Below are 15,252 nucleotides of genomic sequence, written 5' to 3' on the forward strand. Positions count from 1 at the left end.
TTTCTCCTTTTCTTCAGCAAGACTACTTGAGCTCAGCACAGTGCTGTTTTACTTAGTAACAGTATCAGTCACATAGGAGTCCTTTTCTGAGATAGCATAGGCAGGACTCTGATGTTTCTAAATGTATGCAGTTTCTTACCTGTAGCATCAGCAAGTGGTTGCCCTGGAGCAGAGACTAGGCAATGATTGACAGATTGGAGTCAAGGTAACTTCTTCCAGTGAAAGAAGGAGACTCACACTTACCTGAAAGTGACTGCATAGCTCATGGTTTTATGCAAAATTTACCCATCTATGCTGGTAAGTGGGCAAATTTGATTGCACAGAAATCATTTGACATCAGACATTTAAAAAAATGACATAGCCTAAGAGTGGAGTTGCCGGGTGTTGTGGTAGGTTTACTCCCATTTTTCTGAGGAATCTCCATACTGATTTCTAAAGTGGCTGTACAAGTTGGCATTTCCACCAGCGGTGGAGGAGTGTTCCTCTTTCACCACATCCTCTCCAGCATAAATTGTTGGTGTTTTTGATTTTAGCTCTTCTGACAGGAGTGAATGGTATCTCAGAGCTGGTCTGATTTGCATTTCCCGGATAGCTAAAGATGTTGAACATTTTCTCAATTGTTATGTTCAGGAAGCTGCCTCCTGTACCCATTCATTCAAGGGTACCTCCCATTTTCTCTTCTAAGAGGTTCATAGTGACTGGATTTATGTTGAGGTCTTTGATCCATTTGGACTTAAGTTTTGTGCATGTCGATAGACCTGGATCAATCTGTATTCTTCTACGTGCCAGCATCCAGTTATGCCAGCACCATTTGTTGAAGAAGCTTTCTTTTTTCATTGTATATTTTTAGCTTCTTTGTCAAAGATCAGATGTTCATACTTGTGTGGGTTAATATCAGGGTTTTCATTTAATTCCATTGGTCTACCTGTCTATTTTTGTGCCAATACCAAGTTTTTTTTCAGGATTATAGCTCTATAATAGAGCTTGAAGTCATATATCCAAAAGATGCCTATTCATATAACAAGGATGTCTGTTCCACTATGTTCATAGCAGCACTATTTGTAATAGCCAGAACTTGGAAGCAATCTAGATGCCCCTCAACCAAAAAGTGGATAGAGAAAATGTGGTACATTTACACAATGGAGTACTATTCAGCAGAAAAAAAAATGGAATCCTGAAATTTGCAGGCAAATGGATGGTAATAGAAGAAACCATCCTGAGCGTGGTAACCCAGTTACAAAAAGAGAAACATGGCATGTGCTCTCTCATATATGGATTTTAGACATAGATCTGGGGAGTGCCAGGCTACAGTCCCATGGCCAGAGAGTCAGGGAAAGAGAACCTTTTTTCAGTGGCTGATGGAAGCAGAGGCAGACTCCCACGGCTAAGCACTGAGCTGAAATCAAGAAATCCAGTGACAGACAGGGAGGACTGATGACCAAAGGGATTAAGACTGGGCTGGTTTAACCCCCAAACAGCTGACCTGACAAGGGTTAGTTCTTGAATCCCAGACTGATGCCTGGGAATCCAGCATGGGCCTTATGTAGTAGATCAGTATTTATCCTGGGTATACAAATGGACTTTGTGCACCCATCCAACAGTGAGAGATGTACTCTCACCATGATCTTTTGGGGGAGGGTCTAGGCCCTGCTCTGGATGAAATGACAGACTATGGACAACCCCATGGAGGGCATCACCCTCCCTGGGAAATGAGGGGAAATTGGCAGGATTGGTGAGAGGGCGCAGGAGGAGGGGAGTGAAATGGAGAGGGACCTGGAATTGACATGTGAAGCAACCTTGTTTCTAATTTAAATTTAATATGTATATACATATATATGTATATATGACATAGTTACTGAAAGTCTAAAGACCATTTGATGAAGTGTCCTGCATGTCAGCAGAATTGAAGACTTCACAGATGCATGTGTGCAACAGGAGCTAAATAACACCGGGAAGCTCCAGTAAAAGTATCAGGCATCAGTCCTTTTGCACTTAAAGGAAGGGATCTTCTCTCCAAAGCTGCTGAGCCAAGGCTAAAATATAGTCTTCTATAATCTATAGTGTCTCTCCTCCACACTCTGTACTTCCAAGCCTTGTCTAGGCAGATATTCTCTCTCTGCTCAACTCCCTTTCTGGTGAACATTTGGGATGTGGGATCTGAGAGGTCTACCAACCCTCTTCTAGTTCTTCCAAGGTCAAAGACATGGAAATAGCTTCTTTATGTTACCTGGATAGCCTTGTGTATCCTCTTGACCCAGGACTGCTATTTAACATGACTTGAGGGAAGGAGCCCATGTACTCTGTCATCACAATTCAGAGTCCTTTTTTGGATGATGGTGATGACTACAGTAAACATGTAGAATGAGGAAGACCCTCAAATTCTTTGTGTAAGGTGAAGGGGTGGATCTGGACCCTTTCTTCTGTAGGCAAGAAGGGGAGTGGGAGTAAAGTCTACAGAATCCTCTTTATGGAGATACTACTGCTTATACACATACTCGGTGTTGGCAAAGATGTGAACCCACTGGCATTCTTGCAAACACATGGCTAGAAGAGATGCAAAATGGTGAAGTCATGTTGAAAGACAGGTGAGCAAGAGTTAAACACACACTTGCCCTGGGGCTCAGTAAATATATTCCTGTTGTATAGCCTACTTGAATTACCAGTAGACTTTTCCATTCTTTATCTGACCTTGTCCTTTGCCTCTTTGGCATCTATAATCAGGTCAACTCAGACCTGCACACTACAGTGAGGATATTAAGAATCGGGCTCAGGTCATAGGTATTATTATTATCCCATCAGCCCAGTGTAACCAAAAAGAATGATGTTTGGATAAGAAATATATCCTCAACATATAGGACACCTTATGGTACCTTGACCTTAGAATCATGGTCTCCAAAATTGTGAAAAAATTCATTTTTGTTATAAGTCAAATAGGTTATCATATATACAAACTCATGTTTGTATGTTATATGTATCACTCTTTGCATATATGCAGTTGAGTTGCAGGTGTGTGTATATGTTACAGGCCTACCTTTAACTCTTGAACTCATAAAACCACCTGCCTTGGTCTTCCAAGTAGCTGGGCCACATGCCTGCCATAAACCTGAGCTTGCAGCTAATGATGATTTTGTGATGGTCGCATAAATTTTCTAAGATTCCAGGGGTGTGAAAAATCACACATTTTATAAGCTACTTATATAGATGAGGATGCTTAGGGCTTGTTAATAGATGGACCTGAGATTTTGACTTTTAATCACATCTGGTGTGTCGGTTTTACCAAACAACTGAAGAAGAGACAGCATATAGATCCAGGATCTTACACACATGAGACAAGTGCTCTATCCCTCAGCTCCATATCCGGGACCTGCCTGTAAATCTTTGATAATTTTACACACATATACAATGTATTCTTTTTTAAAATTTTTTAGATACTTTTTATTTTTATATCATGTTTTTCCCCTACCTATAACACCTCTTCCCAAATCCCCATCCAATTCATGCCTCCTCTCTCTCTCTCTCTCTCTCTCTCTCTCTGTCTCTCTGTCTCTCTCTCTCTCTCACAATATAATCAACCTAAACTCATCACATTCATTTAGTCGTTTAAAAAACATTTCATATGCCACACCTATTAACTGGCCCAGAGAACAGAGTCCCATAAGTGTTAAAAATCTTGCTTCTCACAAAATATTTCAAGTTGAGCTCAAAGTCTAAGTGGGTAGGTTTCTGTATTTATTTTGAGACAATGTCTAGAAATGTAGTCATGCTGGCCTAGGACTCTAACACTCGTTTTAAAGTCTTGGGATGCTGGGTTGAAAGACATGCTCACTTTTAATGATTTATTTATTTATTATGAATACAACATCCTGGCTCTATGTATGTCTGCACGCCAGAAGAGGGCACCAGATCTCATTATGGATGGTTGTGAGCCACCATGTGGTTGTGGGAATTGAACTCAAGACCTCTGGAAGAGCAATCAGTGCTCTTAACCTCTGAGCCATCTCTCCAGCCCTCACTAAACTTTTTAATGAAACTCTTTTTACTAACCTCAAGCATAACTTTATGTGCCCACATGCTTCTGATTCCTCTGAATGAAATTGTAAGCAAGGAACTGTGAAGTGAGTAACAAGCCTGTGGTTGTTTAACTTGCAAAGTCTGTGCAAATCTGTTTTCCAAAATGACTGCATTATTTCTCATCCCCTTTAACCTTGTGTGCAGTGCCAGCTGCTTCACATCCTCACCTGAAATGGAGCTTTACAACCCCTCAGTAGGGTTGCATTGGGTGGCTGTCTGCTTATATAGGAAAAGGGTAAGGATAGTTTCCTGGGCTACATAGTAAGTCAAAACCACGACCTCTTCCCATCAAAGAAGAGTCTTAACATGGAAGCGACTCAGGCTATAGCTGCTGAGAGCATAATTGGAGCTGGGACTGCAATGACAGGAAGGAGTCTCAAGGACATTATGCTGGATGGCAGCTAGTCTCCAGTGGTTCCTCTTACAAGACATGGCAGGAAGAGCTACAGTGTTCCTAAATCATATGGAGGTGCAAACTACAGCAGCAGAAAGCAATGCATGAGTGCATGGAGGGATTCTTGAGATAGGGGCATGGTATCCCTGAGCTCAGCTGCTGAGCCGTTGCTTGGCATTCCTCTTATCTGTGCCCTGGTGTTCAGGACAGACAACACAGGAATCTTCACTTTTACACAAAGGTCATGGTGCTTTATGGCTGTTATTCAGTCTAGTGATTGGAAAAAGGGGACTTTGCCTCGGTAAAATGGTGAACAAAGAGGACACCTTGGCAGAGATATAGGAAGAAGGAGGTTCAAGAACACAGGACACACTCCTTTAAATAACAGAGAAAATGTTTTGGTGAAACAAAAGACAATTTGGCATCATTGAGAATGACAAAATATAAATATAAGACATGTTGAATTGGTGGGCTTGAGAAGTTTAAGTACAACAATAACGAAGAGAAGAGAGGTTCAATGTTGAAATTAAATGAAAATTAATTACATGGAACATAGAGATGAGTCACTCTTATTCAGGAGGATTTGTGGAAAATAGGAAGATACTTTCATACACAGAGAAATCACCATTCAGGCTGCCGGGGATAGGGATGTCTTCTGGTAGGCAAGTCTGTGCCTTCCTACCTCCCCCCACATCATACCCTTGATGCCTACCACAGCAAATGAGCTTCACACTCCCTACGGGTACTGAACTCTGACCTGGAAGACTGGCAAAGTTGTTCTGTTAAGAAGCCTTAGCCATGTATCTGAAAATGCATGGCAGATTTCATATCACAGACAGAAAACTTCCATGGGGATGGGCTGCAGGAAGCACCTCATTCTGACCCAGAGCTCAGAGCACATCCTCTCCTCTGAGAACCAGAATGTACATTGGCCAGTGAAAAGAAAATGGGCTCCAAAGATGGGGAGACTAATGAGAGGTATGGCCTTGTTGGAGTAGTTGTGGTCATGCTTGAGGAAGTGTTTGACTGTGGACGCAGGCTTTGAGGTCTCATATATTCTCAAGCCATTCCCAGTGAGAACAAGATGTAGAATTCTTCAGCACCATGTCTGCCTGCATGCTGCCATACTCCCAGCCAACACGTACCCCACCGTGATGACACTAGACTAAACCTCTGAAGCCACAACTATTAAATGTTTTCTTTGTAACAGTTGCCTTGGTCATGGTGTCTACATATCAATAGAAATCCTAATAAGTTAGCAAATAGGAGTTCCTATATATCACACCACTGCAAGGCTCAGAGGCCTCAGGGGGTGCACAGCACAGTGAACCTATAGGTGACCAGGCAAAGGGAATTCCCAGAAAGTGGGGGCACCAGTCGTAGCCCCCTTCCCATGGAGGAGGCTTCATCTCACCTGCCCTGAGTGTGTGTTCCTGATGGGGCTGGCTGAGTCATGACCTGTGTGTGGAGAGATGCCATCTGGGTTAGTTCTGCCCAGCCATCTGCCACCACACTGTTTCTACACAAGGTCCAGTTTGTCTCTAACTCTTGGTGGATCAGGATGTAAGCTCTCAGCTACTGATCCAGCACTGTCTACCTGCTGACACGCTGGCCACCAGAAAGGTGGTCATGGACTTACCCTCTGAAACCAATTAAATGCTTTCTGTTACAAGTTGCCTTGATCCTGATGTCTCTCTCTTCACAGCAACAGAACAGTGGCTATGACAGCTTGGGGGGGAGGGGTGGAACCCATGTGCTTTGTTGTTCACTGCTCTTCATTCAGAGGCCCCACATCAGTAATTGCCAGGGCCATACCCGATGCGTGGAATGAAGATGCTGAGGTTCATTTCTACAAAGGAAGCAGGAAGTGGGTGCAGGAGCAAGTGAGGGGAGAAGCAGAATTTTCATGGAAACATCTGCAATGAGACACTCCTTCACACCCATTCAATACAATCAGGGTTAGGAGCCATAAGGCCAAGTGGTCACAATAAGATGGAGTCACTGGCATCCTCATACATGTCTGGAAGAGATACAAAATGATACAATCATAGAAGACAGTTTGGCACCTTCATTAAAAGTTAAGTACATGTGTTAATTTATTCAGCAGTTCTGCCTTGAGATCTTTAGCCCAATAAAAAGAAAATAGTGATCTCAAACCCCTATGTCTGAGATGTTCATTAAGAACTTGATTAAAAGTAGCCAAAGTGAGATCACTTAGGTGTGCATGAACTGGGTAGTGGATAAAATGTATTGTCTGCATATGTGGAATGACACTGTTAACCACAGGACAACACACTTGAAAAACTTACACCTAGTAGCAGTACCAGTCACAAACAATTACTTTTCTGTGATGGGATGGCCAGGGCCCTGATATTTTTAAATGCCATAGAGTTTCCAAAGTGCTCCTTCAAAAAAGCAGTCAAGTGATTGCTGGGAGCAGAGGCCTAAGACAAGGGATCATGAGCTAAATTTTTCAATAGAAGAATTATTTTCATACTTGAAGTGTGTGTGTTGTTGCTTATCTCCTACTCTTTTGGAAATTTACCAAGTTATGCTGGCACAAGGTAAATTTTATTAACAATAAAACTTTCCATTGGTAAGATTTACTAAGCTTGTAAAACCCCTTGGTGAAGTGTCTTGTGCTGTGGTACAATCTTTGTACACTGTAACTATTTACTGATCTTATTGTTAATAAAATGTTGATTTGCTGATGGGTATGGGTAGAGAGAATCCTGGGAGGAAGGAGGGCAGAGTGAGAAGAGTTGCTGGGCAGATGAAGAGGGAAGAAAGATGAACGTGACATGTGTAACTCGAGTACTAATAGGTCTTAATAATAAAAACCTGGAGTCAGATATTTGATTAAATGCTTAAAAGTCAGAGAAGTAAAGGAGCCACTCTAAGAGAGACCTCTTCCTCTACTGAATCCTCAGATCAAAGGGGCCATCCTATCCCCATGAATCTTTAGACTGAATGCTATGAGTTCCTGTCTCCCTCTGCCTTGCATTCCTCTCTCTGCTGAGCCATATCACTCCTGTCTCTGCCTCCCTGTGCTGGGATTAAAGGTGTGAGCCACCATTGTCTGACTCTGTTTCTTTTTTATACTGGGTCAATCTCGTATAGTCCAAGGTGGCCTTGGACTCACAGAGATCTACATGCCTCTGCCTCCCCAGTGCTGGTATTAAAGGTGTGAGCCTGGTATCTATAGCTAACTAGTGTGGCAGGCTCCTCACTCTGATCTTCAGGCAAGCTTTATTGTTAGATCACAAACAAAATATCATCAGAGCCATGTTAAAAGAAGGTAGTTCCACATGGAGGAAGATAGATAGGAAATATGGATTAATTTAAAATATAAGATTTACTATTAACTAGCCTGAGCTATCAGTCAAGCATTTATAATAAATATTAAGCTTCTTTGTGGTTATTTGGGAGCAACTGCCAGGACACAGAAAAAGTCTGTCTACAAAATCTCATACTCATATGCAAATTCACCAAGTTATGCTGCTAAGAAGTAAATTTGATTGCGAAGAAATCATTTGACAACAAAGCTTTCCAAAGAGCTACTTAGTATCTAAAAACCCCTCAGTGAACTCTCCTGTACATTCTCAGAAATGCATACCCCACAGGGGTGTGTTTACCAAAGGAGCTCAGTAATGTCCCCTGGCACCCCTGGAAGTACCAGTCACAATTCATCTTTTCTTAATGGAAGGGCTCTTTTCCAAGCTATAGAACCTGGGTAATAGTCTCATTTCTTTCCTGCCCCCTGGTGTCTGGAGAAGGAACTGTAAGAATCATCACTGATCATGTTTTATTGGTTTAAACCAGCAATGAAAGGACTGGGTGCCTGTTTTCCCATGTCAGAGGGGGTAGCCATATACCCCTTTAATCTCAGTTGCCAAGGTAGAAGGACTGTGCTGGATTTCAGGTCATGCTGGCTGTGAAGTGGACTTTAGGACAATCAATATAATATAGTGTGACCCTTTCTCAAAATAAATATGCAATATAGAGCATGTCCTTCTGCCTGCACATCGGGTGCACACAAGAGGAGGGAGCACATTCTGGGGTGGGAGGAGCTTGCTTTCTATCCCACAGTAGCTTTTAGGCTGCAACACCCAGATATGTTAAATAGCAACTGCACAAGACTTAGTCAGGGAGAGAGGGACTCTCTCTTCCAGTAAGGGAGAAGAAAATTTTCAACATCCCTAACTGAGTATGTGTGCCCTGCAAATCACAGTGTACACTGTGTGCTTGTGGCAAATATGAAGCTTCCCTATGCTAAAAAGTGGCAGTCATAGGAACCATCCCACCACCTGGCATGATTATAAAGAAATGGGGATTATTATGTACAATTTGTTGGCCAAAGAGAACACTAAACCTGTGAGAGTCAGAGGGGTATTAATGTGTCCTTTGAGATGTTCAGCAGTTTCCTGGTACATGGCACTTCCCCAAGCATTCCTATGGTCCTTCATATCCTCACGCTGCAGACAGATCCAGGAGCTCACAGATGAACAGACAGACAGTGGGTCAGGACAGGGTGAGATGGCACTCACTGTAGTCAATCTCAGGGAAAATAGAGATGAGAATGTACACAAGAGTTTCCTACTCCACCTGATAGCATATTGGAAGAGCCCTTGGGGCACAGGTGACACGTGCGTCATAGGCAAATAATTCCATCTCAGCGATAGTATACACAGAGATTTAAAATTTCTGAATTTTGAAGTGCACATGGTTACAATGATTCATTTTTTTGCTCAAAATAAGAAAGGTATGCAGATAAATGGATGGATTTCTCAAATATGGATCATTTAATAATGAAGCTCTTAAAAATGATATGGCTATTGAAATTCTAAAGTGTCCTGTGAGCCTCCTAAGCACACAGAGGGGTATTTGTAGGAGGAGCTCCATAATGCCTTAGGATTGCAGTGGAAACATCAGGCAGCCACCTTCCTGCACTCAGAGGAGTTGCTCTTCCCTCCCCCAGCACCTGAGGCAGGCTGTGCTGTATCCTTGTCTATTCTTTGGTGTCCAGGGTAGAACATGCAATAATCACCCTTTTCTTTTTTTATGAATTTTATTTTAATTAGAAACAATCTTATTTTACATATCAATCACAGTCTCTCTCCCTCCTACCCTCCCATACCTCCCACCGACCCTCCCATCCCATCCCCCATCCACTCCCCAGGGAAGTGAGGCATTCCATGAGGGATCATCAAAATCTGTCAAGTCATTTGGGGCAGGGTCTAGTCCCACCCCTGAAGAATCACCATTTCCATCTATTGATCCTAATAAACCTAGGCTGTGCAAGTTCTGATTTGAGTGATGTTGATGATGGACATCAGGAGAGTGCTGACTCTTCTCTGTCTCAGACTGGGGTTGCATTGGATGCTATGCATTCCTTAGGTAACCCTGATCCTTTCCATGCTCAAAGGTGGAGGGAGGTGTCTAGCGATGCCCTTCTTCCTTTTCTGGGTTTGTCACCTCCACAAGCTCTCACCTCCCTGGCCCCTCACCTCATAGAGCACTCATTTGACACTAGAATTTGGCAGACACAGCTTCAGATCAGTCTGGTGTTTCTAAGATCTCCCCTATCGGATTCACATGGATCAACATCATTTTTGCCAACTGACATGGAGGGGACCAGAGCAGCAACATATCTAGGCATCAGAGGATTTTCCCTACGTCTTTCTAAGGTGAAAATTTCACCTCCTGCTCCCAGTGACTTGCTGCCTACATGGAATGACTTTCCACATGGGTTCTCTGACTATGGAACTCACTGAATCCACCAGTGATGCCTGGCACTAGTATAGCATTAGATAAAACTTGGAGAATTAGTCCTATTTGGAGCCTGACACAACCATGATACTTCATTCTCCAAGAGCAGCTTTCCCTGAAATGGAATTTAGTAGAATTGTTTCCTTTCTGTCTGAGGATGGACAAGCCCAGCCCAAGAAGGGGTCAGATTGTGACCAATATGTGAAAACCAAAAATACTTGCATACATTTATTCACTTTTGCTTTTGTTTATTTCTATAAAGCAGACCTGGCCTTCTTTTTCATTTCTTGAGTGACCAATGAGCTTATCGGGGTGTAGTGTCTGAGTGAGAGGTTGCATACAGGAGCATAGAGACCTCAAGGGCCACCCAAGGCTGACTGATGTCTCAGGAGAGCTGCATCCCTAGAGATCTCTGGTGGTTTTCCCACAGCTCAACAGATCCGAGAATCTCCTCTCCTTAGCAGTCCACTTCTTTCAGAGCTGGCATTTGAAAGAACAGATGTGTGCATGTTTGCAGCACAGGGTTGAAGAGATGCATCCAGGGGAGGACAGGGCACACTCAAGCATGGAGTCTTCTCTTTGCAGTAGCCATACTTCTGATTCTGGAGGCTTCTGGAATTACATGCTAAGAGACCTCTTCTCTGTGTTGAGTGGGATCCTGTGTGGTTGCTGATGTGCCCTGGATAGAAGCCCACCAGGGATTCAGTACTGTAAACAAGGTTCCCTGTCTTCCCTGTGAGGTTCCCAGAGCCTTGTAGCATTACACCTGGCAGAGGAGTGAAGCTGAGCATGCTTAGGCCTGCAGCATGATGCTGTGGCATGATGAAAGCTCTTACAATATTCAGTTTTGAAAACATATCTCTATAGAAGGAATGTTGCCTCAATGTAGATAATCTGCATAACAACACTATTGTGTTGGAGTTCTTACTGCGTTTTTTCTTATTATATACTAATAATAGGTTTCATTATGATATTTTCACCCATGTGAATGAGGTATTTGTTCCTTTTCATTCCCCTATTACTCTCAATTGTCCCCTTCTCCTTTCAGTTGTCAACTATTCCCTCTTCTGTTTTATTGTCTTTTTTGTTGATTTTTTGAGACAGGGTTTCTCTGTATTGTTTTGGAGGCTGCCCTGAAACTTGCTCTGTAGACCAGGCTGGCCTTGAATTCACAGAGATCTACCTGCCTCTGCCTACCAAGTTCTGGGATTAAAGGCCTGCACCACCAACACCCGGTTTTTTATTGTCTTTTAAACATTGTTGATCATCCAGTAAATTCAATTAGAGTAACTAATTAAGTGAGTGTTTATTTACAGGAGCATGAGTGGTTTACTGCTAGCAATGTTAGTGAAAGAACTGTTTCTTTCCTCCCCAGTGTTCATCACTCACCCAGAGATGCTGAGGAAGGAATGGGGCCTCCTGCACCTCTGTGCCCCAGCAACCCTACACTGCCTGAACATACTCAGAATTTTGTTATATGAACAGATTCTTGCCAGATTTCTGGATTTCAGTTGCAGAGTCTCCTATTTCCTTCAACAAGTTTCCTGTATCATCGGGAATGTGTCAACATATCTGGCTCACACCTATCTTTTTAAGTAATCCTGGGGATTTGTGTAACACACTGTCACCTCGCTGTTCCTATGGAAGAGGCAGCTCTGGGTGTGATAGAAGACGATGGGATACAACTCTGTTCCTTCTTAGAGTTGTTTGTGGTTCAGAAGCAGGTACCTGAACCAAGCCTGTTCTCAAGAGCAGCCATGCATGAGCATGTTAGACCTTCTTGACTATGATGTTGAGTGACCATTAGAGCCCAAGAAAGTGCAGACAAGGGTCTCAGGTTGATGGAAGTGTGGCTTCCTTAGAATGGCTCTGACTGGGGGGAGTGGCTTGAATTCCTGAGTTCATTGTAGAGTGTCTGGGGATAAGAGGCATCAAGGTTTTCACATACTCTCTTGGTTTAGCTTCTGATCAGAGCCCGAAGACAATGTTGCGGGCCAAAACAAATGTTCTTTGCCCTATAATCTAAGTTGTGCTTTTTCCCATGGTCAGACACACCCAGAAGGGAATCTGAGCCTCTCATTTCAGCACTGTAGTGTGAGGCTAGAGAGTTCTGGTTCTGTTTTTGACCAGGATATTCTCCAGAGTCTTTTGGGGGGCACCTAGATAATTCTCTGAACAAAGTGAAGAGTCATAAGACACAAATGACATTATAAGGGTGTTAATAGTTGTATTGGTCAACGGTCCTCAGCATCAACAGCCACAATTTAAGCACAGTCACACACAGAGACAGGAAATGTCCCATCTGTCCCTCCCTTCCTGACCATCTGCCTGGTTCTTCTACCTCCAGACTCAGCACTCATCAGAGCCCCTCACACTGTTCTTCTCCCCAGTGCTGAGTGTCTTCAGGCATCACTGACTCTGTGTGTGCTACAGGACCTCTGTGGGCTTTAGTGGAGGTATTGCCCTTACTGCTGTCTGTCATTCTCCATAAGCTCCTCCCTCCCTGATCCATTGCCTCCTACACAATCAGTCTCTGACTGCAGAGGTTGGCAGCTCTGACTCTGTTCCCACCTTCCCTTTTCAGAGTCTTACACTGAATACACAGTAGGGGTAGCAGAAGCCCACAGGCCATAGTCCTCAGGAAAGCCAGGAATTTGACCCAGTGGCATGATCAGCTATCTCAGTGGTTCTCATTCTTCCAAATGCTGCTACCTTTTAAGACAGTTCCTCATGTTGTAGTGACTCTCAAACATAAAATCATTGTGTTGCTACTTCATAACTGTAATTTGACCACTGTTATGAATCATACTATAAATATATTGTATGTAGGATATAGGGTATGCCACGCATATGAAAGAGTCGTTTGTTCCACCAAAGAGGTTGCTACTGACAGGTTGAGAACCACCGAGCTAGCTCCTGGACCTGAGTTCGTGCTGCTATGGGAAGCATTGTATTTCCTAACAGGAAGCAGCTGTGGGCCTCACCATGTAGGAATTTATACAGGAGGGAGCTCTATGGGGCAGTGCAAATTAATATCAGAGGAGACCTGCACTGACCAGGCACAGGTGAGGATAGCCTGTGTTTATCATACTGAAAAAGTCAGCTCATTTATTTTGTTTTGTTATTGCTCTTCCCTTTGGAAGGCATAGCATATACCCTGAAGTCATTTTGAATATCTGTTTGCCTTACCCCAAACCTTGCCCCAAATCATAGTTATTTCCTTGTCACAGACCTAGCATGGGTTAAGGAGTGGGGACCAGGAAGCAGAAGGCTGCATTGGAGATTCTGGATCTCTAGGCAGCCGTGTGCAGAGAATCCAACAGATGGAGAAACCACAGATGTAGAAGGGTGTGGACATTTGAAATTTATACCCAGGGATGGAGGCCTGCAAATGCCCACTCCGTGGACTGCTTATCTGTCATGGTATTTTTTTATGTTGTCTTTTGAAGGCAGGGTTTAAATGAAACCACCAGACCCAATATAAATGATCAATAGTTATTTATTAGGGAAGCACTTATACAAATAATAGTAAATAAGATGCCATGGTCTTCCTGTTCCAGAAGATGCAGTCTCTGTTCTTCTGATCCTCTCACTGCAACCCAAGAGAGGGAGCTAGCCTCTCTTCTACCTTATAAGGTGTCAGGTCTGCACACCTGAAGCCACACCCATAGGGAGAGGCCACCACCAAAAGTTCAATGGAAAAAAAAGATGCCACTACAGTCTGGCTTTTCCCTTTTTTTCTTTCCATTTTATTTAATTCTTGGGATTTTAACTTCCACTTTAACTTCTTCCGTGACACAGTCATCATTCAAAAGTGTATTGGTTAATCTCCAAGAGACTGTGTGTATTCTATAGTTTCTCTTGCTGTGGGTAGGGAGTTTTATTTCATTGTAATAAAATAGGATAAATTTATTTCAATTTTTCTATATTATTAAGCATGCTTTGTATCCTAATATATGACGTATTTTTATATTTCTTTTATTTTGTCTTTTTATTCTTAAATTTAAATTAGAAACAAGGTTGCTTCACATGTCAATCCAAGTTCCCTCTCCCTCCTCTCCTCCCAAGTCCTCACACCAGCCCTGCTCTCCCTTCCCCCAATCCCCACTCCTTTCTCCTGGGAGGGTGAGGCCCTCCTTGGGGGGGTATCCATAGTCTGTCATTTCATCCAGGGCAGTTCACAGAATGGGAAAAGATATTCACTAAACCTGCATCTGACAGATGGCTGATCTCTAAAATTTACAAGGAACTCAAGAAGCAAGTCTCAAAAACACCAAAGGATCCAATTAAAATGTGGGCTACAGAACTAAATAGAGAATTCTCAATAGAGGAGTATAAAATGGTTGAGAGGCACTTGAGAAAGTGCTCAATATCTCTAGCCATCAGGGAAATGCAAATCAAAACAAGTCCGAGATATCATCTTACTCCTGTCAGAATGGCTAAAATTAAAAAACTCCAATGACAGTTTATTCTGGAGGGGACATGGAGAAAGGGGAACACTCCTGCACTGCCAACTCATACAGCCACTTTGGAAATCAGTATGGAGATTCCTCAGGAGAATGGGAATCAGCCTAACACAAGACCCAGCCATATATGAGTTATTTTATAGAAAGTCTTAGGAGTTGTTTAAAAGAATGTATATTCTGTAGTGTTTGGATGGAATTCTATGTAGATAACTGTTAAGTCCGTTCATTCTATGATATCATTTAAATCGAATTTCTCTGTTTACTTTTGTGTGGTTTTCTTAACTGCCCATCTCCTATTCATCCCTCTTCTGTTCTGTATGCACACTAGTGGCAGAGTCCCACTGATATCAAACTTAGAGACATTTATATCCATGTGACAAACATTTTCAGGCCCTGTTGTTTCCAATACTGGGACTCTCTGGGCTCTCAGAGCCTATGATGAAGCTGAGATACTGGGTCATGAACAGGAGTTTCAGAGTCCCAGAAACCCTGCCAGGATACACAAAGAATGTAGCGTAAATATTCTGAAACAGTTTGGTATACATTTCTGGA

The sequence above is a fragment of the Mesocricetus auratus genome, unplaced genomic scaffold (assembly GCF_017639785.1).
Source record: "Mesocricetus auratus isolate SY011 unplaced genomic scaffold, BCM_Maur_2.0 Super-Scaffold_100062, whole genome shotgun sequence".
Taxonomy (NCBI): Eukaryota; Metazoa; Chordata; class Mammalia; order Rodentia; family Cricetidae; genus Mesocricetus; species Mesocricetus auratus.